Source organism: Chelon labrosus (assembly GCF_963514085.1).
Source record: "Chelon labrosus genome assembly, chromosome: 20".
Taxonomy (NCBI): domain Eukaryota; kingdom Metazoa; phylum Chordata; class Actinopteri; order Mugiliformes; family Mugilidae; genus Chelon; species Chelon labrosus.
This window is the reverse complement of record NC_140353.1, coordinates 19391113-19417992: the sequence shown is the minus strand read 5'-3', so window position 1 is coordinate 19417992 and position 26880 is coordinate 19391113.

Genomic DNA, 26880 nt, shown 5'->3' with positions numbered 1-26880 from the left:
TCAGCTTGAGAATTGAAAATTTAGAGAACTTTCACCTTACAGCGCGACAGTGATCCAAATAGCACAAACAAATCAAAAATGGAATGGCTTCAGCAAAAAGTTCAAGATTAATGTTTAAGAGTGGTCCAGAGCCCCAAATGAAATTCTTTATAAAATATGTGGGGGCACCTGAAGAGAGCAAGTGGATGGGAGATTGTTTTTGTAAAGTTTTTGCAGCAACTACGTATTCAAACCAGTGTCAAATGGTGTCCCACTACTTCCACAAACCTCGCCATCCTTTCCTAGATGGAAGCTTTTCTTTGCTGAGTTGTACAAGACAGCTCATCTTTGTCAGGTAAATTAATCAGTGGATGCATCCTTATAAATCCTTGACATCAACTCTGAACCATTGCCCCGGAAATCACTGAAGATGAGCTGTACATTGCTGACAAAGAATAAAGTGTTCAGAGCCAAGCACTTAAAGTATACAAAGCCAACACTGGTAGTTTCTTATGTCTGAATAGACAGAGTACACACTGTCCTGCCTCCCACGGACTATTGATCTTTCTACCCTGTTCAAACTTGTGAGGAACTGCTGTCAGACATGTGGGTCTCTCATTAGGAGGGAGTATACATCTGCGTCAGAGTGTCCTTTAGAGCTTCTTTTAGAAGTGTTGGGTGTGCATGTGCAGTGAAAATGTCAGACTTTGCAGAAACAAGCTGAAACAAGCTAAATGTCATAGCTCATACAGTTCCATTTGTAGAGCTTGTCTGGAACACGGCTTTGTTTACTTAACATTGTACAGCGCTATTTGGTCAAAACAAATCACTATATGACTTGGTGACACTTCTGTCAATATCTGCAAAGCAAACCAATACCAGTAAGAAGAACTGAAGAACTGACTTTAGACTGGTGGAAAGTTGAACTTTGATCTGAGTCCACATTCCTGGTTCCAGCTGCTGTCCTTCAGTAGGAAGGTGAATGAATGGTATTGGCATCTGCGCTTCCCATTGTGATACATGGAAGAGTAGCTGTGATGTGTGGATGTGTGGATATGGCATTGCCAGCCATTGGTTCAAACCAGGACAATGAACCAAAGCACACCCCCAGGCCAAGAAGCACAGTGATTGAGTTGTGCATCAGATGATCTGACCTCCAGGCTTACCTGACCAAAACAGAAATGAGATAGTTTGTGTTGGATCACAGAAAATGGAACACTGTTGGAAAAGCTCAAGATAAACATCAAATAAACATTGATTAAATAAACATCAAGACATCCAAATATCAGTATCAGTGCTTATTCATCCTTTGAGGGAAAAAATAAGTTAATCATATTAACTGACCATTTGTTCGTCCTAACCAGAGGGTTCCTACTCAAGTCGTTAATAGTCATGTCCTGACTTCCTGTGTTAATGCTGTTAGGTAGTCAATCTACCACGGAGTCAGTTTCATAGAATTCATTGAAAACCTGTAAAAATAGAGTCTAGAGGTAGTGTTAATATTAGCAACCGTGCTACATTGAAAAAATTATTCGTTTTTCACCAGTCTTCAGTTCATAATGCATGGTTATTTCCTCCGCCTTTGTTTCCTTTGTGTAACCTAGCATCATGTCTGATGAAGGGCTAGGGCCCGAAACGTTACACGTGGTGATATACCATTAAAAGAACTGAGGAGCATTTTTCTGGTGTGCGGACTTTTTGTTCTCTTTTCTGACATTTGCTTGTTTGTCCAGCACCCAGTTTTTATCGCTTTTTGGATGTGCGTGCGGTAAACTTTTGCATGTATAACCTAGCAACAGTACCATAGGGTAGGAGCGTTCTGGGTGGTGGTTAGCAGACCAGTCAGAAGACAATCTTGACCAAACTGGTCACCCTGTGTGGGGTACTCAATAAGTAATGACACTACAGCTGCTGTGACATCAATATGTATTAGTATGGAGCCAGGAAATTACCAAACAGAAACGACAGAAGATTTAGTTTTTATTTTATTGTAAAAGAAGCCATACCACCCCTATAGCAACCAGACTACAAATTGAATCATTCTTCACTTGTTAATGATTGCTTTTTAGTTAATAAACTTAACCTCACCCACCAGCAGGTATGAATTTAAAACACTTTTTTTTGTCCAAGAGATATTTGGGACATACCATGTTTATTAAATGACTGTGAAGGTCATTTCAACTTTGTATTAATTACAGTAGCTCATGGTGAATTTTGAGATCTTCTTTAGATAATTGTATTTGCAGAATCAAGGTGTCTTTCTATTTTGACGTGTCTGACACTTGAATCCAGAATTTTCTCATATTCAGAGGAATCCACTGGCTGCTGTACAACCCCAAAGCAGAGTATTTCTGCCACAATGCTTAATAATTGGTGTTCTTTTCATCAGGTGATACGATTTTGTTCCATTTGAATGTAGCTTCTTTCTGGTCGCGCTCTGGATTACTTTGCAGAGTTGCGGTGTTGACTTTTGTTATGAGGTTGGTGAAAAGTGTCAAATTATTAGAAATTGGATGATGATGGCGCTAGTGGGGGAATGAAAGGGTCACTTTAAATCCATCCTGAGAGAGAGTACCTAGAAGTTTTCACTCAGAACCACAAAACACAATGTCACAGTAATGTTTGAGGACAAGTCAAAGGATCACCAGAGTCACTAGGATACATCCTTTGAGATAACTGCCAAATGGCAAGCCCTAACAATTTGAAATGTTAAATAGGTATAGAAAGACTGTGAAAAGAAGTGACTGTACAGCTGAAGTGAAAAGTGCAAGGTTTTATCAAAGTCTGTGCTATGGGAGCATCCATCAACTCCTTCCAGCAGCCTTTTACTTGTCAGCCTGAAGTTACTAGAACACACTGGATTCATAGCAAATCTATTGAGGCTGACACACAGTTTTAACTTTTGCAAAAAAAGTGTGTCTGTCTGTCCTACTTTTTGTCTTTGTTTGTGTTTGAGTCAAGATTTCAGATGCAACTTTAGTAAAAACAATTTTAATAGTATTAAATTAAGTTAGAATTATGTTAGACTATGTCTACATCAAAGGATAAACTCATTAATTTCCCTATATTATATTCTGCAGTCATTGTGTGTTGGGACTAAAGAAAGCACTAGATTTTAGTTTTTTAGTAAATGCCAGATTAATTACCCACCCATCCCCATCATCCTTTCATGACTCATCCCTTATCTGCATCAATAAAATGTTACAACAGTGACAAACACCACTTTGATCTTGAGTGTAGCAATATCCCTGTTTCCACGGTGAGCTGTTGCAAAAAAACAAAAAAAAAACAACAAAAAAACATTTAAAGTCCAAAGCATTTAATCATCTCTCCCACAATGCGTACCCTTTCTTTGTTTTCTTTTCTTTTCTTTTTTTTTTCTTTTTTTTAAAGTTGAGGATAACTCAAAAGCCTCAAAGAGGAAAGTGATGTCACCTAGGATGATATATAGACTCACATTCATATCTGACATGAAAAATGATATTCTATTTGTGCATCAGCTATTTTGGAGCCCAAAAGCGTATTACAACGGCAAAGAATTTCGAAAGCAGCAGTGGCTCCTGATAAATCTCTCAGGTGCTCAGATGGCTCCGGTGACCAATTCAATTGGTAGATTAACAGCGGGATAACTAGACATTGTCACATTGCATTGGACAATAGGTTTTCAGTGTTCAACTCGTATAGCAATACCACCAGTAACCACTAGATGGCTCATTGACTGATCATCAACAGATGAAATGCCATTTGCAAGCTCCTTTGGACGTAAGGGCAAATACACCGATCTGGCATAACATTATGACCCTTTCTAATATTGCGCAGGTCTCCGTTGTGTTTCCAAAACAATTGTGACTCATCAGAGAATGGGCACAGGCCTTCTGAGGGTGCCCTGTGGTGTCTGGCAACAGAATGTTGTTAGTTGGAGCCTTTGGGTCCTATGGGTTAAGGGGAGGGTCCTCTGTGGCTCAGGCTTGTTCCAGTGCATCCAACAGATACTTGATCAGTTTGGGATCTAGTGAATTTGGAGGCCAGGTCAACACCTTGTGCTGTTCTTCATGTTATTTGAGTTGTTCCTAAAGCATTGTTGTGTGTGTGTCTGGTCTAGGTGGGTGGTACATGTCTAAGTAACATCCACACATGTCCAAAATAATCTGACTCACAATCATCTGTTTCAGTACATCACGTGAACAGGGATTGGTAATATGAACTGACTCAAGTAAGAAATTTACAATTCAACAAGAATAAAATAAAATAGTTTCAATCATTGAATTCACTTAATAACAATTAGTTATTAATAAATAAAAAGCAGCAAAATGATCAGTTACACTCTCATTTAAATTGAGCATGGTCCTGATAAGGGCCCTCTCCACGGAATGCATGGCAGTACAATCAAACATTGCTAAACAATTGTGTTTTGCATTAATTAGAAAATAACATGAAAATAGAGAACTTCCTCATATTCAATAGGAAAAATGTCTGGGCATAAAATTAAAAAATGGAACAAATCCTTTATTTCCACCCATGGCAATACACCCCCACACCGTCAAAAAGGAACAAGCTGCCTATGCAGTTAATCAAAAGATATCACCCATTCATGCTGAAAGTGGTTGCAGTATAATTGTAGAATGTCTTCAACCAAATCTCTGAGCTAATGTTTGATGTTAAATGTGTGCTTACCATGCTACAGCTGAGGAAATCTGTCAGTGACAGCTTTAATTCCAGTTGGGCTAAACCGACTGTCACCTTGTAGAAATGTGAAGCCAGATTTTGTCTGCCTCTGCCTGAAATCAAATATTCATTGTTTCAAAAGTAGCTAAAAAAAATCTAAATTCAGATCAAATCAGACAGAGCAACAGTAAGCAAACGGTCATGTTTGTGTGCTAGTCAGAGACAGAAGCAATTTAGACAATTCCTAAAACAAATGAACCCAAAATAACAGCAAAACCTTCAAGGGAAAAAAAAATTGCATTTAGGTGCTGATTGTGTACTGATTACAGCATTCTCAGCACTACCGTGTAATCAAAAAAGGGATATTTCAGTCATTTCCAAAGCTTCGATAGTTTGAGCATCCAATTGTGGCAGCAGTTTTTTTTTCCTTCTTACAAATTATACAAAGCAAAGATAAAGAGCGCTGCTTGGTGCCAGAAAAGTCTGCAGTATAAGGCAATCAACAGTTTCTCCCCTCAGTTAGGCCTGCAACAATGAAGAGCATGAGTTAAAAAATGATCAATGTGTCTCTGCCTGAATAAACCCCCTTAGGCTGAAATATGTCGAATGTGTTAGTTGAGAACTGTTTAAAGTGTTTTAAAGTTTTTCATTCTTTAATTCAAACTTTCCTGTCTTACTGCAAGCAATGAGATGTTTACCACCGTTCTTCAGCTCAGTAATTCCCAAACAGGGTACCCCAGGGGGTGAAGAGTAGCTTGGATGATGGAAAAAAAACACACACAAAAAAAAACTTTACTATGCTTATTGTTGCATACTGTGACCAGTAATCTAGCACAAAGACATGAGTCCCACCAGCTGTGATGTTCAGCTTCAAAGGTATCCTGTGAGGTTTTCTTGTAAACAACATAAAATATGTTTAGTTACTCAACAAAAGTGGTTGAGTATATATCTCTGAGTTTTATGCACCAAGTGAGAAGCCTCCACAGGAATTCATCTTTGTTCTTCTTAGATTGTTCATCTAGGGGTTTCTTATATTTTACAAAAAATAGCTAATGATAATTGTTTGAGTTGTTTCATTTTACAAAGTCCTACTTGTCAAATGTGTGCTTTTGCTACTTTTTTGGCATCCTATATGATAGTGAATTGAATTTGTGTGCTTAGCCATCCAGGTCGTGGTATATCCCAAAAATGAAGAAAGGCAACTGGTGAATTTGTTTGCATTTACAATCTCAACATAATTACATCCATTACCATACCTGCCAACACGCCAGTTGTCTGTGCAGGCTGGCGGGCGGGGCCACTGACGGGCCAATGTCAGGTTAGGACACTGTTCCACATAAAACAAATCATACGACTGTAGTTGTTTATTGAAGCCTAAATGTCAGCATCCAGCACGCCATTGATATTTCTGAAAGGTCACGCTCCACAGATCTGGAATCAGGTCTCTTTCTGAAATAAGGTCACTAACTGAAGAGCGAAGTTTAAGTAAAGAAACAAGGTAGCCCAGGCTTCCCTATCCATTTCATTCAGGCATTCTTGGTCTCCCAGTTGGATATACCAAGAACACCTGGCTGGTGAGGTATCCAGATGGCATCCTGGTCAGATGCTTGAACCAGCTCAGCTTGCTCTTCTCAGCAAGAAGGAGCTGCAGTCGTACTCTAAGATTGCCACACAATGTGGACAAATGGAACAAATGGTAAATTAAGATTTTCTCTTTGAATGTTCAAGCTCCCTTTTGACCATGACAACGTCTTCATCATCTTGGGTCTACCTGTCCCCTCTGACTCGTGAACAACACCCTGAGATACTTGCACTCTTTTAACAACTTTTCAGCTGTTCTCTTACTTGTATATTTTGCTATCTTGAACCAAACATACCTTATAGTTACTGATCAAATCTTACCTTGACGGTGTACAGCAATCAGGCATAACATTGTGACCACTTTACTAATATTGTGTAGGTCTCCCTTGTGGACATGGGCCTTCTGAGGGTGTCCTGTGGTGTCTGGCAACAGAATGTTGTTAGTGGGGGGCATTTGGGTCCTATGGGTTGAGGGGAGGGGCCTCTGTGGATCATCCCACAGATACTTGATCAGTTTGGGATCTAGTGAATTTGGAGGCCAGGTCAACACCTTGTGCTGTTTTTCACGTTTTTTGAGTTGTTCCTAAACCGATTTTGTGTGTCTGTGTCAGGCTGCATCCTGCTGGGGATGGCTGCTGCCATCAAGGAGTGTCATTGCTATGGGGTGGGGGTGTCTGGTCTGGTCTAGGTGGGTGCTACATGTCTCAGTAACATCCACATGAATGCCAGGTTCAAAAGTTTCCCAGCAGAACATTGAATTGTCACAAGATGTTATTCACTTCTCCTGTCAGTGGTTTTAATGTTGTGGCTGACCAGTGTATGTCTCAAAGAGAAAATGAGTTCATCATCACTAACATTAAATGCCTGAGAGGAGATCCATGTCCCATGCTGATCAAGTACTCTGGTCTATTAACAAGCCACCACAGTGCACCTGTTCCATTTGAAAAACTAGTTTAACATGCCGCAAACGTCATCTGATCAGCATCAACACCCCTCCCACTCTTCCGAGGATGTTTGTACCTCGGGGTGCTGCCATGACGACAAGACTAATAAGACCTGAACAGTATGATTACCACGGGAGAACTAATTAAAGCCCCAGGAGGGATGCAGAGAACACCCACGGACACTCAGACGCTATGAAACACATGTTGTGAGACACCAACCTCATGAACGAATGTGCGAAAGCACTCAAGCAGAAGACACGCACGTATGAGACCCAATGACACATAATTAATGGGATGTGCACATTCACAGAAACATACAGAACACAAGGACTAGACTTTGGGTTATTGTCATTCAGAGCGGAAAGCACTACAGAACAACTTAAATTAAGAGTAGCACTCGCCTCCGGTAACACAAGTCCGCATATTCCTTATAAATACGGAATTTATGGTCTCTTCTGCAGCCAGAAATATGACAACTCAATTATATTTCAACTCAATTTAGTGGTTATTTTCTTCTTTGGACACTTTTTTGACACCATTCACTCTTTACTGTGATGGAGGACTGTGGGCAGAGGTGATGCCCAATTCATGACAAACAACAAGAGAAGGGTTATCAAAAGGGACTAACATCCGTTTTGTCTGTAATGACACATTAAGGAGTAACCTTTGTGTATGAGCCCTTAAGTTATTTGCAGTTATTTTTACATGGCTTCGTTTGACCTATATAATTATCTGCCTCGCCGGTGCTTTATATCTTGAAAGTAACCCCACAGCGCTCAACCTGTATTCTCACAACATTAAGTTGTTAATCCACAGTTACTGTAATTAGCACCATGCAAATTTGAGTACAGCTCGGTGCGCTGTCATATATTTAAATGCTATTAAAAATGATATATGAATATATATATATATGAATAACTGTTTTCTCGTTTAGCTCTCTGTTTTAATTTCTAAAATATTTAATTTTCCAATGGAATGTTTGGAGGGAAAAATAGTTTCAGACAGCATCTCATGAGTCTGAAAAAAATGCACTTTCTCACTCAGCGTAATTCGCTATAAACGGATAAAACGCCTCTAAAGGTCGAGCAATTTGTTTAAACAGAGTTACAATGTTGTGGAAGTTTTCGGACGGAGAACAAACTCTCGTGCTTCTTGTTGCTGCACGAAACCGCCGTTAGCATGCACAGCCACTCTCCACGGTCACTTAGTAGAGCGAGTGTGTGTCAGCAGGTTGGCAGCTCCCTATCCATTTTCTAATATCTCCTCTGTGCCAGTTGTTTGAGTGGGGAAAGGTGATAAAACACTCTCTCCCTGTAATTCAGTTTCTCCTTTTCTCTTCTTCCAGGCATCTTGTAGTGTTTACAATTCCCTCCCAAAAGGCCTGCATTTCAGTTGAATAGTAATGTTTAAAGTGCTTGCTGCTAAAATGAGTTGAGGTTATTGTATAGTATCTTGCAATAGCCAGATTATTATAATTATTTATAATTATATTAAAGTTATAATAATTATTTTTATACTAGACAATCAAAAGAGACAAAGTGTTTCTCTATACGTCCTTGATGTGAAATAAGCTGGAACTTATGGTAGCCTGTCTTTATATACAGTAAATATATACATAGTGCCACTTAAAAGTTTTTGTGGCCTTCAGAATTTTCTACATTGCAGCATAAAAATGAGCCAGTATTAAATATCTGTGAGTTGCGAAAGCATGTGAACCCTTGTTTTCAGTATTCTTGTGCAGGAAGGTCAAAAAAGTCCTGAAAGAACACAAAGAGAACCCAGTTTAACAAATTAAACAAAAATATTAAACTGTTTAATTTATTTATTCAAAGAAAATAATAATTTGTTCATATCTGCTAGTTACAGAAGTATCTGAACCATTGTTTACAGGATCTGATACGACCTCCCTTTGCAGCAATAACAGCAACTAAACATTATCAGATCAGGCGTCTACAGTGTCTTGGCTCATTCCTCAGTACAGAACCCCTTAAATTCTGAGATAATGGTATGTTTCCACACATGAACTGCCTTCTTCCTGTAACTCAGGACAGAACGACTTGTGTGCTTGGTCTCATTGTCTTGCTGCATGACCCAGGTTCTCTTCAGATTCAGCTCACAGACAGATGTCCTGACATTTTCTTTTAGCATTCACAGGCACAATTCAGAATTCATTGATCCATCAATGATGGTAAGTCATCCTGGCCCTAATGCAGCAAAACAGACCCGAACTGGGACATTACAACACTGGGATAAGACGGGATTTGATGCTCAAATGCAGCGTTGTTTACTCTTCAAACACGTCGCCTCTCATTTAAACCAAGAAATTCTACTTTGGTCCCATCTGTCTGTAAAACACTAGTCTTCTGACGTGTCCACATTAGTTTTAATAAACTGCAGACAGGCATGTTCTTTTTGGAGAGCAGTGGCTTTGTCCTTGAGACACCATGGTTCTTCAGTGTTCTCCTGATGGTGGATTCATGAACATTAACACAACCCAGTGTGAGAGATGCCTTTAGTTACTGAGAAGTTACCCTGGGTTCTTGTGTGACCTCTTAGACTATTATGTGTCTTACTTTTAGAGTGGTCTTTGTTGGTCAGCCACTTCTGTTGAGGGTAACGGTTGCATTAAATCTCCATCTCCAAATCTGTCTGTGGATTTGTGGATTCCAAGCTGTTTTTTCCCAGACTGATAAGCAACAACAACTCCAACTTCTAGACAGCTCTGCATATTACTTGTATTAGCGCTTTCCTTCCCCATCAGCTGCATGTTGACACATATTTGGCATGAAACCGGGGTCATATTATACAATTCAATTTGATTTGATTGGGGGTGAGTTATAGCAGACCCTGGCTCTCCCACTTTGCCAGTGTTCCCTCCCTTTCTTTCTCCTTCCTCTGTCTCTTTCTGTTTTCCTTTGTCACCCTCCATCGCTGTCTCTTGCTGCCATGTCTGGTCCTTGTTAAGATTCCTAGCAGGCGCCCGGAGGCGTCAGGAAACGACGAGTCACTAAACGAACAGACAGATTGTTAATTTCCCTCCTCTGGGAGCAGACCGGACAGGGTTGAAGTCCAATTCTGTTTGGAGACAGAGCGAAATACTGTCACTTATATTAGCTTCCTCGCCGTGTTATTCTCCCTCTCTCCCACAGTCCCTCTATCTCTCTGTCACCCTATCACTTTTTTGCCTCCAGAGCACGGGGAAAAATCCATACAGCCGCATTTATCAACACTTTGTACTCCCTTTCACTTTTCTTTCTTGGCACTGTTCCCCTCTGTCTGTCTCCACCTGTCCTCTTCTCTTTCTCCTCACCTGTCTTACCCCATCTTGACATTTTTTCCTTTGCCCTCTTGTTTTGACCGGTTAGACAAGTCTGTGGACACCTAATACGGCAATGGCGCTTATTTCAAGTGCTTTAAATAAAACCATCAATATGTAATAAAAAAATAGTGCATCTGAAGGAGATACACTCGTTGGGCGTTTATTTGGGAACTTCTGACATTCATTCATTCATTCATCTTCTGAAACCGCTTATTCCTGTTAAGGGTCGTGGGGTCTGCTGGAGCCTATTCCAGCTGTCATCGGGCAAGAGGCGGGGTACACCCTGGACAGGTCGCCAGTCCATCGCAGGGCCAACCAGACAACCATTCACACTCACATTCACACCTACGGCCAATTTAGAACATGCGGCCAACATGCAAACTCAACACAGAAAGGCCCAGTCGGCCCATGGATTCGAACCCGGGACCTTCTCGCTGTGAGGCATCAGTGCTAACCACCTCCCCACTGTGCCGCCCGGAACTTCTGACATAAACGACAAAATAAATGATGTTGTTTGTACTAGCAGACATTACCAGAATGTCTGGCATTTTAAATCTGTTGAATCATTTGGATTGTATGTTTATTATTGATTATTACTAGTATGTAATATGTAACACATAAGCAACCAGACATAACATTATGACTACCTTCCTAATATTGTGTAGGTCTCCCTTGTGCCACCTAAACAATTGTGAGTCATCAGAGAATGGACATGGGCCTTCTGAGGGTGTCCTGTGGTGTCTGGCAACAGAATGTTGTTAGTGGGAGCCGTTGGGTCCTATGGGCTGAGGGGAGGGGCCTCTGTGGATCACCCCACAGATACTTGATCAGTTTGGGATCTAGTGAATTTGGAGGCCAGGTCAACACCTTGTGCTGTTCTTCATGTTTTTTTGAGTTATTCCTAAAGCGTTTTTGTGTGTGTGTCTGTGTCAGGCTGCATCCTGCTGGGTATGGCTGCTGCCATCAAGGAGTATTGTTGCTATGGGGCGGGGGTGCCTGGTCTGGTCTAGGTGGGTGTTACATGTCTAAGTAACATCCACATGAATGCCAGGTCCAAAAGTTTCCCAGCAGATCACTGAATTGTCACAAGATGGTCAATGTTATTTACTTCTCCTGTCAGTGGTTTTTAATGTTGTGGCTGATTGGTGTACGTCATGTATGCATCACAGTGAGTATATGCTGGATTTCGTTTTTCTTTTTTCTTTTGGTCCATATTCTTGAGTTCCATTTGAGGTCAAAACACAGCAATTAAACAAAAGTAGACACTGACTGTAGACTTTAGCATCTATTTTCAGCTTTTTTGTGCAAAAGTAAATTAACAGATGCATATCAAAGTAAAAGTGATCAAGCCAAATATCTGACTGCGCAGCTTTTTGATGTAATGATGGTGTCAGATCTATGAAGTACTTACAGAATTCAACTTTAGTATTGTGTTTGGGAACGGTTTTCCAGGCCTTCAAAAAATTGAATTGGTAAATGGGCTTTAAATAAGACCGATCAGTCCTAGAACTTCAAGTTTTTGTCAGTTATGACCTTTGACAGGCGGTGTGTTTTGGCTCTTTGTTTTGTTGCAAGATGTTTGGGCCCATGACTCGGAGGAATTGTTTGGTACACTGCAGAAATAATGGTTTATAATTCAATCATCAATAAATATCAGTGAGCCAGTTCAAGTTTCACTTTTAGCTTTCAGTGTTCATTTTAGTCTCATCAATCAAGAAAACATTGCTCCAGAACCTTTATAGTGTATCTTTGTATTTTTTTAACATCCTTTGCCACCAACAAATAGGGTTACCAACCGTCCCTTGAAAAACGGAATCATCCTGAATTTAGAAACAAAAGTACGCGTCCTGTATTGAGCCGAAACGGGACGTACTTTGTCCCGTATTACCGTGTGTAAAATGGAATTAATGAATAACAGGGCGCTTTATATGCAAATTTAAGGTAAATTCCCACATAGCAGTGACGTTTGGTCCAGATTTGGCATGAAGCTGTCATAGGTGGCATTCAGTTGGCACTGGCATAAGGCATATGAACCGAACATGGCCCAGATGTGGCAAAGGTGGCACTGTCTTGACTCTGGCAGACAAGATATGGGCCACTTGTTGAGTGTAATATTCGGTCCATATCAAATTACAACTCTGGGCCACATAATGTGAGGCCGGACTCATCCCACAGTAGTGTTGTCACAGATCACATATATCTGAATTTATCCACTGACTAATGCAAACATTGTGACATCTGGACATGCCCATAAGGGGCGTGGCCGTTGACCACTTGTTCTTGATGATGTCATGATGGCGTCATGATGACATCATCATGTTACCAGTAGAAGTTTTTAAATAGGAGTAATTTATAACACTAACTAATAGTTTGGAGGTTGGGCTGGAAGGTCCAACCTCCTCCGCTGACTCTGGTCTGTCCAACCCAACAGCCAGATGATCAGCCCACTGCGGCTGCAGGTGGAGGTCTCAGCCTCCTCAGGCCACCAAGCTAATGCTAATGGTGTAGCCCTCAGCCAATCCAGTGAAAGGCCATTAATGGCCCTTATAGTATTGTTATACTATAATAATAGGCAGGTTCTTGTGCCTGCCTGGGTTTTCTCTGGGTGCTCCGACACCCTCCACAGTCCAAAAACATGCACATCAGGTTCATTGGCGATTCTAGGTGTGCATGTGTGAACGGATTTTGGTCTCTAATGTTAGTCCTGTGATAGACTGGCGACCTGTGGAGGGAAACCTCATGATGTCACATGCTGCTGAGGTCATGACCTCATGATGTCACATGCTGCTGAGGTCATGCCCTCATGATGTCACATTCTGCTGAGGTCATGGCTCTGAATAGTTGTTCAACCAATCAGAGCCATTTCATTGTAAACACATACTACTCCATGGCACACAGATGAGTTGCTCTTACACTGTCTATCACCACATAAACAAACAATTTGATTGGCTCAGCAGATCTTTGCCTGACCATAATCACTTCCCAATGGAGAGACTGCAGACCAAATTTCCCATAAGTTGGTCTAGCTTCCAGACTAGAATGTCATACTTTAAATTTCCCAAATAGAAGATAACTGACTCTAATGTGAATAATTATCTAAACTAGTTGTGTTCAGACGTATATAAAACCCCTGATCAGATTATAAACATTTTATTTGAAGCACTACGAACATCTATGAACTGAGTGTTTACAGTAAGCTCGACAAAATTATAAAACTAGTCCATTACATCACTGCAGATTCGGTGTTGCCCAAGCACTCATCATGTTGCCAGCTATTTCAAAATTAACTGCAGAACCAAACATATGCACAGCTCCTACTACTCCCATGATGCACTGCACCCAGTTGGTACTATATGCTTAATAAATAAATAAATGAATCAATGTCCCCCATCTGACAGCTGGTATCCCGCTCAGTAGGTAGAGCGGGTGGCTCAGTAGGTAGAGCGGGTTGTCCACGAACCAGAGGGTTAGCGGTTCGATCCCCGGAACGTGCCACATGCCGAAGTGTCCTTGAGCAAGACACTGAACCCCCAGTTGCTCCCAGTGCGTGGCACTGGTGTGTGAATGTGTGTATGCTTGTGTGAACGAATGGGTAGATGTGTCTGAGACTGTAAAGCGCTTTGAGTGCCAATAGGTAGAAAAGCGCTATATAAAAGCAAGGCCATTTACCATTTACCATCTCATTGGTCGAGGTACTGTTGCTTGCGAAGAAGATACCGGAAGACAACAAAGCAACAACGTTTCGTCACACTTTCTGTTTGCACTTTTCTTATTGCACTACTGCAAGAGGAATGTTCTGCTTTCTATTGTTTTATATTAATTTATACAGTTTTAAGGCAGGACAGGTTTCTGTTTAAGAAAGATATTTATTTTTTTTTGAAAATGAATTGTTGAATAATAATTTGTTTACCATGTTCATATCACTCAAAAATATGCATCTAATTCAATTCAGGTTCGAGTCAAATAGTTAAAAAATCGTTTCACACACACAAATAAGGGTTAAAAAAAAAAAAATTCACCACGGCAGAAAGGGGAAAGGCAATCAAGTAGGCCGGCCCTGCCAATGATGTGTCCCTTATTTATTATTGAAGGAGTTGGCAACCCTACCAACAAGAGGGTTGCATCTTGTACTATAGCCTATGTCTCCAGTCAACTTTTCTGTCATCAGTTCCAGTTGTTTTCTGTGTCTGTTTTGAAGCTGACTGGTGGTTTCTTTTTCATCTCCAGAGCTTTCCACACTGTTGTAGCTGATATATTCATTTCCAGCACCGCGGTTCATAAATTTTTCTTTTGTTTTTTCACAGATGAGTTTTCTGTCACTTTCAGTTTTCTGGCCTTCATGTTGACTTAGCCTTCTGACTCCAGTTCTGACAGATGATAAGACTGAAATCAGGCTAGACATCGACTGTCCTTTTGTGTGTGAATGATCCATGCAAAATGAAGCACGTCACCAATAAATTACATCTATTGGTGCTAAAGTTTCCAATGCATACCTGAATAAAGAGGACTCTACATTTTTTGTTGAGCAAAATGTTAAAATGTTAAAATACTTCTAGAGGGCCAACTTTATATTAATTTTGGCCATAACATAGATGGTTCTTCAAGAGGTTCAGGCAGCATGAACTAATGAGTAAGTTTGATTTCTATTTCTATTGTTAAATACCTTTCCAGTCAGTACTCCGGAAACCTACTCAGTTTCACTTTATTTTATGTAAATGTTTCTACATGAAATTAGTTGACATGCAAAGTAATGCATAACACCGCTGCTAATAGCTGCACTACATTCACTGGAAAGCATTTTTGGCAATGATTCCGCACTTTCATGTGGACACAGATTCTAAATGTGCCTGCTGTTTGTGTTCGCCTGTGCCTTCATTACCATAATAAACACCTGCTCTTCTCCGAGTATTAGTCACACTATCTCAAAGGGCTGAGTGATAGAAGAAGAACAGTGTCAACATTAAGATCTTGAAGTCTTTTATGTTTCACCTCAAGTGTCATCAAGATTGGCAGGAAGGACCAGGAACTCTTATATCTGTACATGAAACATTACCACAAAAGACAGAACACTTATCTGTGACACTTGTTGTCTTGATTATGTTCCAAGGTTGGGATTTGAGTAGATCCCTTTAATTACCGACATGTACCAAGATGCCAAATTTGTCATTTGTCACTTCTTTCAGACATTAGTGTAATAAACGGTCGAGCAGTAGCATTCCTTAGCACCACTCCAGAAATTCCTGTGGTGCTATACTAATTGGTGCCACATTAACAAGTGTTCATTTTGCTCATGTTACTCAAATCTGGTTTTGGGAACAGATTTGTTAGCTGCATATTCATTTTTGTCTTCTCTTGACATGAAACCACTTACTTTTTTATTGTTCTGTTCTAGAAATTGTATTTCAAGCAGTGGTCAACAACAAGTTGCCACACCCACAAAGGTTAGACCAGCTTGTTGTACCGCTGGTATCTGCCCATGGTGTAACTGTCACGTGACTGATAAATGCAGTATGGCTGATAGAGTGGGTTATTTTCATTTGGTCAGCACCTTTGTGTTTCAGTTCAATTCAATCCAATTTCATTTTATTTATATAGCATCAGAAGTGGAAATAGTCTCAAGGCACTTCACAGAAGCAAATGTTTGAAGCCCTTAGAGAAAGCAAGGCAACGGTGGCAAGGAAAAACCCAACTCATGTAGGTGACCAAGTTGCTTGAGGCCGGACAGATAGAATACAATACAAAAAAAGAGAGTGACAAAGAGTTAATGACATGCATAGATAGAGAGTGAGAGAGAGAGGAGTACAGGAACGGTGCATCATGGGTAGTCCCCCAGCAGCCTAGACTGATTTGTTTCATCTGGCTTCCAAGATAAATACAGTTGGGAGTCATCTGCATACCAATGGAAATGCATGCATTGCTTCCTAATAATATTGCCTAAGGGAGCCATTTACCACAATATTGGTCCTAACACACAACGCTGTGGAACTCCATGACTAACTTGTGTATGTGTGGTAGAATTACAGTATCATTGGCATCATGGACAAGCACTAAGGTCTAGTAGATCAAATATGGAAACAAGTCAATTTACTATAGCAATACAGAGATTGGTAGCAATTTAAACCAGTGTGTGAAAAACCCCCCCAGCTTTTTCCATGCCATGATGTATTCTAAAATCTGGCGTAAAATCCTCAAATCCTCTAAACCGTCACATAACTGATTAGCTTTAGAATTTTACAATTAAAAGGAAGGTTGGATATTGATGTGGAGTTGGCTACACATTTTACAGCAACCTTAACAGACTGTGGCATGTAGTCAGTCGCTAAAGATAAATGAATCTGGTGTTACTTCATGATAAAATATTGATGAACAACTTAAGTTGGGATAGGTTCTGAAACATGCACTTTCCAGTTTTAAAGACTGCATTTTTAAATTATTCCAAGTAGCCAGCCTCCTCTGATACATAACCTGTGTCAAGGGTTGTACTTAGCAAGGCTACGATGCTATCAACCAGATAATCAGTCTGTGCAGGAGTACAGTTTTGGTAGCTATTTGGTAGCCATTATGTTGACACATGACACTGTATGGATTATATTGTATATAACCATTATCAGATCTACAGTAATAGAATGTTTTACCACTGTAACCGCTTGTCCTGTGATGGGTCGCAGGGGGGCTGGAGCCTATCCCAGCTGTCATCTGGCAGAAGGTGGGGTACACCCTGGCCAATTTAGAATCATCAAGTAACCTAACAAGCATGTCTTTGGACAGTGGGAGGAAGCCAGAGTACCCGGAGAGAACCCACACAGACATAGGGAGACATAGGGAGAACATGCAAACTCCACACAGAAAGAACCTGAACCTGGAACCTTCTTACTGTGAGTCATCAGTGCTAACCACCACCCCACTGTGCCGCCCACTATATATTCAATATACTGATTGTTGCAAATTTAAATATTATTAAAAATGGTCAGCTTTAACGTGTAGTTCTTGTTTACATAATGCTATATAATGCATGGCATTCAAATCAACCAACAGTCATTGTCTGTCCATGGTGCCGGCCCATTAAAATGAATATGATTCATCTCAGTCTTTATTTAGTCCTTAGTCCCTAACTTTCAAACATCCAACATGACATGAGCATTGGCTTCAAGACTGTAAATAAAATAATCTAATCATGTCACTCCCCTTACAACTTTGCAAATGTCCCAGTGGGTCATTTCAGGGAGATTTATTTACAGCTTTACTGCCGCCTCCTTTCGGATAATTGCATATGGGAAAACAGCTTTTTTCAGTCAGTGGGCATCACATGATGAACACCGAAGTTGCATTTCTCACCAGTACGCCCAAACCGTTCACCTTGTGACCACTGCACAAACCTCCGTTAGCTGGCCACTCTTTTCAGTGCTTCAGCAACGGATCAACCAATCATATGTGCTTCTGTTACTGAATGTGGAATGTCGACAACACCAAGGACAGCTTGAGCAGCATCTGCTTGGCGACCATGTACCTGGCCTCGCTTGGCTCCTTTCTATCTTTGTCACTCATGCATTAGGAAACAGGGTTGTTTTTAAGTAGCTTCACTGTTCATAGTCATTCCTCCAGCTGTCTCATTTCTGAACCCTATACCCATACCCCCCCAATGCATCTTTCTCGAGCTAAAGAAGTTTTTCAGGAAGCAACTACTCTAACTTGTCACATGCATTGCATGATTGCTGGAAAAATAATAATACGAGGAAATGTAAAACTGCATAAAGCTAATACTGTCAACCCAAAACAGGAAACCTAACCTAACCTCTGCAGTCAGTGACACCATTATGTCCTCTCAGTCAATAAAGTTCCAGCCTATTCTTTCCTGGTGTAGGCTGGACAGGTTGGGGGTGGAGTGTGGACTGTCAATGATATTTCACATTGTGTCTAGTTAGTCGTGTCAGTGACAGTCTAATCCCACTCTGTCCTGCTCACCTCATTTCTCCGTGTTCCATTCTATCTGTCTCTCTGTCTCGGACTGAATAAAACCGTATCTTCGGCCAGGCTGGCGAACGTGACAATGCTCTATTTCAGCTGTGCAGATTAAATCGGGCCTTGACTTTCCACAAACACTCTGTCCACGACGCAGCATCTCTTTCAGGAGGGAAAAGACTGTGTGTGTGTGTGTGTGTGTGTGTGTGTGTGGGAGAAAGAGCGAGAGAGAGAGGAGAGAGTCAGTATACGCTCTCCTTGGCCTTCCTACTGGCTCTGTTTCAGCTCTCTACAGATTAACTGCTGCACCCTGACCTTTAAAACATCCCTTATTGGGCTCAGCGTAACTCACAGGGGCATGCTTCGTTCGATAGCCCTTTTTTTTTTTTTTATCAACACAACGCCATGGGGCAGTGAGTTAGTCACTCCAAATCATCTCACTTTCTATAACAAGCAAATTTCCTGTGATCTGTGCTCTGCAGATGTACAGACTGAAGTAAGCAAATGCTGTTACAACTAAACATTTAATTTGCTGCTTCACTGTTGCCAAGTGTTTAACAAGGTCTGGGGTGGTGATTAAAACAAACACAACACACTTAAATACAAGAAATAAAAAAAGCTGTTTATTAAAATTTGCCTTCATACTGTGATTTTTAACCAACCTTAAATCTGAATGTGCTCGTTACAGCAGGATTGTGCAGTCTGTTCTATAATACATATTACATTATTAGATTAGATAAATTAGATCTAACAAGTAACTTTTTCTTTTGATTCAGTGGTTTCTCAGAGATCCGTTTAATTCTTTTAATCTCCCGTGTTCACTATAAACACTTTGTACTTTTCTCTCTGCTTCGTAAAGTCTTACAAGTATAAAATATGGATGCACATTATCTGAAAATGAGCTGTATTCAATACAAATGCAGCAACAAAATATATTAGCATTCTGAGCATATCAAACATGATTACAGCATTAGTTGTTATTACAAAATAGAGTAATGATAATGAGGTGCACAGCATGACTTCACCCTTGTGTTGACTGAATCATCATAGCCAATGAAATGAAGGTTAATAGTTAAATTCCAGAAATCTACGGATATGTTAATTATAGTTAACGTGTAATGCTGCGTTCACATCATACCGGAGTTACCAGAAATATCAGTTTAGAAGTGAGGGTAAGAAAACGTGTTGAGAAATGGACGTATTGGCTTATTTTCAGAAAGTTGGACGAGACCGTTGATGCCACTCATTTAGCTGTCAAATATGAAGCTACAGCTATTAAACTAAATACGCCTGGAATAGCATGCTATTTACTCCAAAAGCAGCAAGTTAGAAAGCTGAAAAATATTCAACAAGTTTGAAGCAATAAGGAAATCATTAGGAAATCATCAACCAGTGCCCTTTCTGCACTGATGGTGTTCCTGAAAGATAAAACATCCTGTCAAATAGGAATCTGGTTATTCTATAACCAGTCCCATGATATGGAATGGTGAGTACAACAGCAAGCTATCAAGCTGGAAAAATAATCATTATGCCTCAATATACAGTGATCGGGTGGACATTCAGATAAAAAGTGCCAAAACTGTGCTACAAATGTGTACTCAGATAGTCAGGAACTCACACTCAAACAATTTCTATTCAATACTGTGTGAAGAAAGATCGTGTCTGACAATTATGGCATGAAATTAGAACCAAATACAATTTGTGTTGTAGAAAATGTACGTCCAGAGAGAACTCTCTCTCATCTGGGGAAGGATGGTAGCACAGCGACAATCATGTTCTTTGATTTCTCTAGCGCTTTCAACACCACCCAGCTTGTCATACTAAGGAACAAGCTGGTGCACACAGGAGTGGACCACCACCTGACATCCTGGATTTTGGACTACCTGACCAATAGACCACAGTATGTGAGGACACGGGACTCTTTGTCTGATGTGGTTGTCTGCATCATAGGAGCCCCTCAGGGAAGTGTCTTGGCTCCCTTCCTTTTTGTCCATCTACACTGCAGATTTCAGACACCTTTCAGCCAGCTGTCATCTGCAGAAATTCTCAGATGACTCTGCAGTTGTTGGCCTCATCCGGGATGGGGAAGATGGAGAATACGGAAGACTCATCCGAGACTTTGAAGTCTGATGTCAGGAAAACTACCTCCAGCTGAATGTGGGCAAAACCAAGGAGATGTTGGTGGATTTCTACAGGAACAACCACAAACCACACACGCCAGTGAACATCCGGGGAACAAACATAGAGATCGTGGAGTCTAAGTACCTGGGAGTTCCCCTGAACAAAAAGACTGGACTGACCATGCAAGGGCACTTTGTACAAAAGGCCAGAGCGGACTTGATAATGTCACTTTGGTCCTTCAGAGTGCACTACTAAGGTCCTTCAATGGCTCTGTGGTGGCATCAGCCATATTCTATGGAGTGGTCTGCTGGAGCAGAGCAGAGGCAAACAAAAAGAGACTGAACAGACCGGTGAAGAATTCCGGCACTGTCCTTAAAGGATTATCTTATATTATTCATATATTTACTAGCAAAACACTCAGTCAGTATATCATTGCACATTATCTACAAGCAGCATGTGATGGTATAATGTCCTGTAGTGTGAGTTTCACCAACTGGAATTTGACAGATTGTGTGAGGATGTGTTGCAGCACATACACACAGAGCCAAAAACAGGAGGACTCGGAGTGCAGCTGGCTGACTACAGAGTGGGAACCTTGAAGGGCTGCCATGCTAACATCACAGCGGTCTGAACAGTTTATGAGTGGACTGTGGACAAACAGTTGACACAGTGTTACTGTTGCATCTGCTCTCCCTTTCTACCCTTCTGTCAGTCTTTGTTGTTGTGCCCAAAGGCTGTCTGTGTCCCGTGTAAACAGAGACCATATCAGCTCAAGTTCAGTACCAACAGCAAATGGTGGAACTAGGCCCGGTTAGCCAAATGCCACATGATGGCAGGGGAACTTGTTTAGTGAAATGTGCCTCTCTTAAGCAAGTGGATACACCCCTCAAACTGAGTGGAATGGCAATAATCCGCTTTATTCTTTAGTCTTCTCACACTTTTTTTTTTAACACATTGACATGTTTCTATAAAAATCTTGAAGTCTGTACAGTTCAAGGCTGGAATTATAAAACTAAGCCCACCAACAAGGTTTTCATGTCTTTCTCCTTTCTGACTCTGTTTTCTTACTTTTAGACACAAAGCTGTTCCATTCCCTACAACATTAAAGACAACTTGGACAAACACACTGCTTCCCTAAAAGACCCAATCCATCACTGAAGACAAAACGAGAACCGGGCTCAATGAATCAGCTACAGGTAAAGATTCACATTGGTATTCTTATCGGGGTCTGTTCTTCACAGTGTACTGTTGGTAATTTTCTTGAGAGTAGATGGAACAAGACACCATCTGTTGACTGAAAGTCATGCCTAGTTCAGTGTAGACTTAACCAAATGCTGGAACTATTTTTCTTGCATTTCGAGGATTAACAAGAAAAAGAAAAAAGTTTTTAAAGAAACCATTGCCATTTCTATATTTTATCCTTAATTTCTCTTCATTTTCTAGGAGAGTACACAAATGCTTAATGTGTACTTTGTGCCTAAAATATGAGAGGTAAGTACAGAAGTATAGCAAATGGCATCATCAAATGGGAAGAGTACCAGATAATGCCCTTCTATTTAAGGAAAGAGTGCCTCTAAAGTATGATTAAATAATCTCAAGCTGTACTTTAACAACAAGGGGAAGAAAAGGATGAATTTTGAGGGGTTATCCAAACATAGGAATTCTTGATGGAATTAAACACACCAGTGTCTTTATTCAATGGTCACTTAATGGCTTTCAGATAAAAACCTAATGCTGTGTGGGGCAAAGCATGCCCTTAAGAGGGGTATGAGTACACAAAGTGATCAAAGATGCTAAAAACGCAAACCAGTCACCAATGAGCATGATTCAGAGCATTTGGATTGGAATTTAATAATAGCATCGTAACATAAAAGGTTGCAGAATGTAAGTGTTTTTCTGTCCCTCCACATTCGCGAATGCTGCCAGTTGTGTTGGATGGCGAGTGGAGCCGACTTGAGCCGGCAGCTCGAAACTCAAGTCTCTGCCCAAAGGCAAAAGGATGTTCAGATTTTATTTTTTATTTTTTTTTTACAACCCCCTTGAAAAGAGTCAGATTGTGTCTCTGCTAACCACAGGTGTTTGACAATGAACCAGCATGTAACCTGCTGTCGTGGTTTCAGAGAATAATCCACCCATGTCAGTTACATCATTTATTAGTACTTTCCATCTGTATATTGTGTTATGATTAATTAATATGACAGGACGTAGGATCAGGGATGTATTAATTAGTGATTGATTGATTGATTGATTGACTTATTGATTGATTAATTGATGAATAGATTGATTGAAAGCCATGTAGCTGAGCAAAACAACCACTATAAAAAAAGAGTGCATGGCACAAATCGTTATAAAATAATCAGAAGGAGATGCAAATCCACAAAAATACACCTAAAGCAGAATGACAAAATGACATCTGATTCAAAAATACACCACAAACAGATGCGAAAGCACAACAGAGGAAATCCCACAAAGAGAGAAATGATGATGCACAGATTCAAAATGGTTGCAAAGACACACAAAAATAAGAATGAAATAAAGATGTGCAAAACAACAGTAGATGCTCATACAACAACAAATGTGCTCGATTGTGTTGTTTGTATCTCTTCAGTTTGGTGTTGATAGGAGGGGCTAGCTTTGGCGCCTTGTCTTGTGATACTTTCGTCCCATGATTCCAATAAACAGCAATGTATTTACCAATTTATATATAACAAAGATTATAACAAAAACTGTCGGTTTTTGTTATAATCAAGACAAATCAAAGTCAGTGAACTTGCGCATGTTCGCAGTGAAACAGATATCATACAAATCTCCTTCCCATCAGACCTGAAACAAAATATGAAATACATGATGAAATACAGAGTATGAAAAATGCATGATGCCCGTGTCATTAATATGAAAAACAGGGTTTAAAACTAGAACCCTGTTGTTCAGCCAACCCTGACACTGTCATTAGGAGAAAACATGCTTGACAGACAGGGGTAGAGAGGCGGGAAAAAGAGATAGGGAGGGGAAGACAACAGGAACGGGAGAGAGAAAGGAAAATAAGACTGGCAGTCACAGGTGATGTTTGAGAGAGGAAGATTGATAAAGACCGAGAGATCAGCTTAGCAGATCAATATCTGCTTTAGCTCTCGGCTTCAAAGGCCACCAAGCTAAGCCATGCCCCGGCAGCTTAATATATGCGTGCGCTTCGGTGGGTGTGTGTTGCCGTGATTCATGCGTGTTCAGGGATATGTGCGCGCTTTTCTTCATGTATTCGTAGAATTTTCCGTGCGCCCATCTTGGTGTGTGCCATTGGCTTTGTGTGCATGTGTATTAGGGAGGTCGAGCTGAGGTTTAATGAGTGTTGAGGCCTCTGGATCAGACTGTTTGCTCCGTAAAGCCTGCAACTGCCAAAGCTTCCTTTGTGTGTATGGGTTTTGTTGTGTGTGTGTAGCTTGTATTACCAGCAAAGCAAATTGAAAACAGTGACACAGGCGCACATACAGGGATGCTGCAGTGCAGCCTGGGTTATTGTGCTGAAATAAATCTGCTGTTGTATAATTTGAAGAGATCACTTTCAACAGGCTGCTCTGTGAAGTGCACAGCCACAGAAAGGGTTCAGCCTCTACGGTTCCGAATGGCAGCAGAGTTTCCTTTAAATCCCTGTCCTGGAGCTGTTGCTAAGAAACTACTCTTTCAAGGCGGTTGATCTTTAAACAGGTGGGGGGAAACACTTTGCAGTAATGACAGCATTAAGATTTAACAAACCAATAATCTGCGACACTTTCTAAAAAAAAGAAAAAGAAAAAAGAAAGCATTGTTCTGAATACCTTTTGATTTATAAAATAAGGCTTTGTGGCTCAGGTATTAAAGTTTTTACATATTTGGTGCCTTTTAACTGTTCTGCAGTGTTGAGGCGCTAGCGCCACCTACTCTTAAAATTAAATAGTACAATACAGTCAATTTCAAGCCTCATGTGTGGGCCGTATTCCATTATATGTTTACAATTTGCTGCAGGTCAATTAAAAACGGACTACGGACACCCCTGGACTAATGCAGCATATAAAAGAGCACAAGATATGGGTGATGCTTCTTGCATGAGAGGAGTTAAAAGAACAAATCTAGCTGTCCTACAGAGCTGGCCTCCCTGAATAATGCTGATTAGCTGGTCTTCAGTTTCTCCATTCCAGATAGCCATGCTGATGTGGTATACAACAAAAACAAGGACCGCGGGCATTGGCACTGGCTGACGGTGTTGTGTCATGACCATTAGCCATGCTGGCAAATGTGGTTATTGTGAAAAACAGTATTAAGTACATCCTGCCAGTATCTCTCACCTGTACCTATATCTGTTAATAAAGCCTCCCTCCCTCTACCTCAGTGCTCTCATCATTTGCCCTTTCTTTTTACTTTCTCTCTGTTTCTCTGTCCCTTTCTTCTTTTGTTGGCAGTTTCAAATCAGCTTCTTTGTCTCCCTTTCGCTCTCTTTCTCACCAATCAATGACATTTTAATGGCTGTCAGTCAAAGAGTCAGACCTTTGTGCTTGGTTTCAAGACAGACTTGTGTTTGTTCCTCCTTTGGGGGTAAAAAGCTGGAACAACATGATTCGCCTCACCATGTCATAGGCGTGTTGTTGCCAGGTTTTGTTTTTAATAGAAACAGGTAATTAAATGTCCTCTAAAGAGGATTCTGTACTTCCTGCTGCTAATAGTTTTCCTTAATTATTGTCATCCATAAGGTTTATACTGAAACCAGTTTTCTACTCTGAACCAGTGAGTAGCTCCAGCTCAGCAGCTGGAATTCGATGCCTTGGGCAAAGGACCACCATGTGAAATCATAAGGGAGGCTTACTCATTTTTCCACCCAGATTTCCCAGCTGTTTGGGGTATTTCAGTTAGCATGTAACTGGTCACAAAAACATAGAGGTACTTGGCAATGTGACAAATCTCCATATCGGATCACCGGCAGTGGTGGAAAATATATTTACTAAATGGGCTTTATGTTACAAAATATTACGTATATACTTGCACATACTATAAGGTCCATATACAGTATGTCTGGGCACTACCATGAGTATTGATATTTTAGCTCTTTACTAAAACATACTATAGTTACATCATAGGAATGGTGTGGGAACTACAACCCTTTTTATACAATGGCCCATATTTTCAGGGGATCTAGGATTGGACAAATTACCCTAATGACAGTTGCAAGTTAATTCTTAATCCTCAAGCAATTCTGGAACAAATGAGCATGACCAACGAATGGGTTTCCTTTTTTTGCGATGTCTTGCCAGGCCTTTACTTCAGTCTTTCTGACTTTACTTTTGTCTTCAGCAAGTATAGGAGCTGAAGACATGCATAGGACATCTGCCTAGTCTCATGGCATGTAATATTGCTGAAGGAGGGTTAACAATGTAGTCAACTGAAAAACCCTGTGCATCATGGCACCAATGCCAGTGGATATCTTGTCTATATACCTATTGCTCTGATGCCAGCCGCTTTGACAAAACAGCAACATTCGATGCCCTGGAAATGAGTGTGGACTCGTTTCAAACTAGAGACACTTTGTCTAAAGCCCTGTCCTCACGGGAGTAGTATTAACACTTTTACTGACATCTGTATACCACTTTCGCATGGGATGAGCAAACTCTGTGTTTTGCTCAAATCTATCCCCAGATGTGTATATTGGTCCTTCCCGAACAACAGCAGTAGTGGCTGCCAAGAAGAAAAACAGGCGAGAAACTGCGAGGCGAGAATCTCACTACTCACTGTGTGGGGTGAACCACTTTACCAAGAAATTTTATGCACCGGTGCACAACCACACCGACTGGGATAATATGCTTCAATTCCCAGCTGTACAGGACTTTGGAGAATTGTAGAGAAAGGTTGGACGACTTGCAAAGATAGATGTAACTGTCTCGACAACAGTGAGAAGACTGGATTAAACCCTATCAATCAAGTTCCCTTATTTTGATGAACTGAAGAACTAATAGAGGCACTGGGCAAGGGTCTGGAACATCTCATACAAAATGAAAACACCCCTAACTATTTGAAGTAGTAGTAGTACATCACATGGCTCTGCTTCTGCCTCTGACTGCTCCAACATATCTTCATGATGTCCTGGTGGGCAGCCGTATGCATTTCACAAAAGTTGCTCAGCCAAGCAGCCACAACTTACTTCACATTTTTGGTATGAGTGTCTTCCCAAGTGCATCCAAATGCATGCAACATGGATCACTGCTCAGCTCAAGCAGGCGTCACAGTGCTGCTCCCGGTCCTCTGGAAATGGCTGTTGCAGGCCAAGCTGTAGGCAAAATAAATAGTAGT